Consider the following 5,680-nt stretch of genomic DNA (forward strand, 5'->3'; position numbering starts at 1 on the left):
GCATTGGGCAATCAGCTGATTTACTAATAATATTAGTTTGTACTTTATTATGAAATGGGCCCCAGTTTGTAACATGGAGGTCGGAGGTCAATTATCTCAAAATAATTAATAATAGGAAGGAACACTGAACACTGTAATTTTTAATTAATTGATGATGGATTTTGACTTTTCGCGGGGGGGGGGGAATTGTTGGAACATCTGATATTTTTCTGAATCTAGGCTTACTACACATTTCAAGAAGAGTGAATAGGAAACACAGCTTTTTTAAAAGTTTTGTTTATTAATAAAAAAGTCAAACTCTTAACGATTGGCCTTATCATTTTATTTTTACTAGTAAATTAAACCAAACGTAAATTTAAACTTTTTTAAGTCTAATATAACTCTAAAAATATATTGAGTTTGAGTATCTAGTTTGAGCTTGACTTGGCCCATTCGTATGAAAGGAAGAGAGGAAGACTGAAGACAAAACACCAACTTAATTCTAACCTAACTCAGCAAACAAAACAAAACATTACAATACAAAACAAATTACAAAATCCGTCGCGCGACCAGTGGTGGCCAGTTTACTCACGGTGTGGATTTATTTATTTATTAACCAACAAATTGCCCATTTTGAGGGAAAGTACACGATTTATGTAAAATGTACCTATGACAACTAACTTGTTGAGTAGGCTACACAAGTAGTGAAAATATGGAAGCAACAAGAGTATCAAGATTCAAGAACAAGACATAACCTCAAATCAGTTAACTTTAGTGTGCTGTGCTGATATTTTGTTTAGTGTGTGTCACTGTTAGTTTAGAGTTGTTATTTTTGTGACTGGGTATTGGCATAACCTACACCGAACATCTTTTCACGTTTTGATCCTTGGAGTATGTAAGTATAAGTCACTATACCTAGTAACATAGACGTATTTTAGGCCTTGGCCTTACCTAGACCTAAGTTAAGCTACTGTACAAATTAAATTGGCCAACTTATCATTCCTAATGCCTTAACTTAAGTATAAATAGATAAATCTGAAACCTCAAAATAGGCAATCTGTTTTAGAGGAAGTATTTTTCTGCATACTAATTAGGCCTAGGCGTAAGCTACTAAGTTAGGCGGCTTGCTTAGTTCTTACTGAACCAGTAGTTTATTTAGCTTCAAAGGGCAACTTCCGGATGAAAATAGTGTTCAATATATAGGCTAGTAAGTAGGACTAACTTACTGGTTTACAAGGCAAATGGCAAATGGAATACCATACTGTGTTGTAATACCTTGTTAGGCTAATTTTGAAATATTACTAAGTTATGTGGGTTATATTTTACGTCAGTCACTAACTTAAGTTTATGTAAATTCACCATCAAGAATAAGTTAACTTAATTTAGGCTAGCCTAGGCCTAACATATTCTACCTCAACCAGGTTACAATTTACCGGTATTATAAAAGAAATAGCCTAGCCTATTTGAAATCCATTTTCCTTTTAAACTGAATTGGGGTACACTTCCGTATCTGTTGTCAAAAACAACTGAATGAACATAGGCTATAACGATCGATATTTTCATTCGGTTGTTTTTGACAACAGATACGAAAGTCTACCCCTGTATTGTCCTTAGTCTTTTGTATTTTAGTTGTTGTCTGCTTCCTTTACCAACCAATGATTAGGCCTAACTAAACTTGATACATATTTAGGCCAGAGAAAGGTATGCATGAATTTAACTAAAAGTAGTTTTCTCTCCATTGTTTCAGTTGATAACTCTGCAGCTTTGGTGGAAGTTATTATTTGGTAGCAGTGAATAATTTGCCTACGGTACCAATTCTCCCGAATGACAAAGTGGCTGTCTAGCAGCCTGTAGGCTGGGAAGGAGGAATAAATTTTTCTTTTGCAATCTGCATCTGAAGCCAGCTATCTTGCGTAAGTTTTTTTTAAATTTACAATCAGACATTAATAATAGGTAGACATACATATATTTCAATTAGGTTTTCTCAAAGTTAAAATAAGTTAAAATAAAGTTTCAATCTTAGGTGTTTTTATTTCAATTTTTCTGTTTGATTCGCCATGACTGTGTATGTCTTTTTTGCCATAACGGGTACAGTTCCGCAGAGAACCTGCGATATATTATCGGATGAATAACATTATATATCAATAATTATCCGATTCAATACATCGTTCCCTATGTTTTTTCACTATGTAAACATCAAATTGAGTTATGATTTGCAGATTTGGTGAATTGGTTTTGCAATATTAATATCAAATCAGATATATATACCGTCCGATAATATATCGCAGGTTCTCTTAGGAACTGTAGATAAGTTAGGCTCTACCACCAAAACACAACCTAATTCATGATAGGTACCTATTGGGTAATAACGTAGCCTAAGGTTCATCACACAGTTAAGAGAGTTTCTCTTTTTTGTGACCCACTTATATAGGAAGTCTTTGATTTACACTATATAAATATTCCGGCAGTGCCAACTTGTGTAAAAGAAAACTGTATTAGTTGAATTTTTTAAACGCACACATAGGCCTATACACACACCAAACTACATCCGACCGTTGCACTCATTTCAGTCAGTGCTCACCCCAATATTTGTCCGTTCAAGTGACTGAGGATTACTTTTACCACTACCTAGGTCAAAATTTTCAATTTTCAGATTTAGATTTAGCTTTAACAAGGCTACTCAAAAGAAGCAAATGCCATCAAAATATAAAATAGATTTCACTAACAATTTAATATGTGTACCTAGTTGTAGGCTATCCTGGGTGTTGATCAGGAAAATTAAAATATATACAAATTCTAGTGCTAATACTAATCTCTTTTATACAGAGGCAGAACCGGTACGCAAGAACACTAGGATCGTGGTGTAATGGAAATATATGTTGTTGCTACTATAATCAAGAATTGGCTTCGCCCAGCAAAGTTTAGGATTGATGCAAGGTAAATTTATTGAGTTATTTATAATTTAGGTTAAAGAAAAGATTGCTTATCTAATTACCTAATATAGAACTTAAATTTTATTATAATTAACAGATTAGGCCGACATCTAACTACTGTGATGTTTTCTTTTCAAATTGTGAATTTTCAGTGACAGGCTATGGCAAATGAGCAAAACTTAATCTGCGGTTTTATCCATCTCTTTTTTCTTTATTGTCAAGAACTCAATGCCTTATCGACAAATTTAATTATAAAGTACAGGTATAGTAAAAAAATAGGTCTTAAAAATGCCTAACGAAGGGGTCTCCAACCTACAGCCTGTGGGCTACATCCGGCCCACGTGCAGTTTTATTCCAGCCAGCAGAAAGCCAGCATACGTTTTTGAAAATTATTATTTTTTATAGCAAACACCAATTATATTCTCCCACGATTGCGTAAACACGTGTGGTCAGGTGGTCTCAGCTATATCGTGATCATCTCCCGTGATCTCGCCAAGACTCACGAGCATATTATACTGCAGTCTCGACGGTGCCGTGATTGTCTTTTGCAATCCCAGCAACACCCTTCATTGTTGACCGTGATTTCCTTGAGGTGTAAAAAGAGAACTTTGTCAATGAATGCAAGCTCAGCCATGGGATATTTATTTACCTCGCGGCTCATACCATAATTAAGAGCAATTAACTGTCTCTTCCCCATTCAACAAAATTTGTGTACAATACCCTGTCTCCAAGTTGGCAGGTTAACGTATTTAAATAGGAACATAGTAAATGTCTCTCACTTGCTAATTGTTTCTCAATAGGCCTAGGGGAATATTAGTAGTAGTCAAGTAGCGGCAGATTAATTTAAATATTTATATTTTTAATTGATCCTAATTGGCAGAACTACAAATTGAAATCTTAAACTAGCTGACATTTTAAGTGTCAAATTTTATAGCCTATTCTCACTAAAAAATCATTGAACTTTTTGTCAAAGATTTAGCTTAGAATGTGATTACTTCTTAATTGCACTTCTTTCCTTAGAATTAGAGGCATTTATAATTTTATTTTATGAACAGAACTATATTTTAGATTATTAAAAAAGGAAACTATGTAGTTTATTTGTTTATGGATAGATTTTGATAAAATTTGGCAAACTTATTTACTTTATCCTATACTATTGACGTAAGCTCAAAAAAACTTTTTACCTTCTCCATGGCTGCAAACCTAACCTTGTTAAATCTAATCTTCATTCAATTTTTATCTTGTATATTTTTTTATATTATCAGCAAGTTAGGTTAGCTTATGACAGTTTAATTTTATGATAGAATGCTCTCATTTTGTCCGTAGTAAACCTTAATTAAATTTTTTCACAATCAGCAAGTTTGGTTAATTTGGTTAGGTTACGACATTTTAATTTTATAATAGAATGCTCTCATTTCGTCCGTATCACAAAAAGCCTTTACCTTGTGACAAACGACAACTACAATCGCATTGATAGTAGATGATGTTGTGATTCGATAGAGTAGCGAACAATTAACGTTAGTCGCTAAATCGGTGGCGTTTTTAGACAAAAAAGTGCTCACCGAGGAAAAAGGGTTGGAGACCCCTTGTCTAACATATTATATTTTATCTATAGATGTCTTAGAAAATAACTCTGTTGAACCTCTTTTACAGGAACAATAGAAAACTCAAGAAGGCCATTTGGGAGATGAAGAAGACCAGAATTATTTTTTTTTGTAAATTGTACATATCTTTTTTATATTTGTGTTTAAATAATTTTTTATTAAACTTATTTTATCATACAAACAAACTTTTTTCTTTAAAATGTTTTCCTTGAATGCAATTTTGTTTTAAATAAATATGTTTTGTGATACTTTTGTTAATGTTTTGTCAAATAAGAAATATATATTTATATATTTACATTTTTGGGTCACCCAAGAACTTTAACAAACTACCTATAACTTCAGAATAATAAGTCAAATCAAGGTAAGAACAGTAAAGAAGTCTGAACTGATATTATTTTAATCGCCATGAAATTTGAAATGTGAAAAAAATGCAACCTAATTCTTCTAAACATATTTTACCAATAAATGTATGAGACATTTATTTGATATTCAATTTAATATTTATTTAATGTCAAATTAAGTGAGGTTGAACCTAAATTGACCATTTATTTGATATAAAATGAATGTTCGCGAATATTAATTTAATATTCGAATGTCAAAAATGTTATATCAATATTTATCACCATCATATTTAAAATGTGAATGTAAATTCAATCATATTCTCTTTATTATATTTTACCAATAAATTTATGAATGTCAAATTTGATATTTATTTTATATTCAATTTGAATATTTATTTGATGTAAAATTGAGTGACGTTTGAACCTAAATTGAACGTTTATTTGATATCAAACGAATGTTCGTGAATATCAATTTGATATTCAAATGTCAAAAATTTGATAGCTATTTGATATCAAATAAATATTCGGTGCTATGTGGGTCATAACTATTCTTTACATTGTATATATATTCTAATTATAAATCATTGCTGAGCTTACTTGCTAACAATTTTGAAACATTGTAGGTAGGAGCACAGTTACAGTTAACTAAGGGTCTGATGGGTACATTCTTCTTGTGTATTTTCGGGATCCCTCCCATCACGGGCGCTCTGGAATTTAGGATGTTCATCTTCTGCCAACATTCTTCGGTAATCACTCTGGTGCATCTCTTCACGACGTCGGACAGCTCTTTTTGGTACTTCTGCGTTGGATCCTTTTTCAGCTC

General features: G+C 32.4%; 1 long non-coding RNA gene across 1 annotated transcript; it reads left to right on the forward strand.

The window, feature by feature from the left end:
- The first annotated feature begins 430 nt into the window (after positions 1–430).
- LOC128992196 (uncharacterized) lies at positions 431–4,642 on the forward strand. The gene is made up of 4 exons (XR_008490698.1): positions 431–874; positions 1,727–1,892; positions 2,806–2,916; positions 4,566–4,642. It is a non-coding gene; the product is annotated as an uncharacterized LOC128992196 (long non-coding RNA).
- Positions 4,643–5,680: the final 1,038 nt, after the last annotated feature.

Source organism: Macrosteles quadrilineatus, unplaced genomic scaffold, assembly GCF_028750875.1.
Source record: "Macrosteles quadrilineatus isolate MER2022 unplaced genomic scaffold, UCM_ALF_1.0 Scaffold_4__1_contigs__length_99947679, whole genome shotgun sequence".
NCBI lineage: Eukaryota > Metazoa > Arthropoda > Insecta > Hemiptera > Cicadellidae > Macrosteles > Macrosteles quadrilineatus.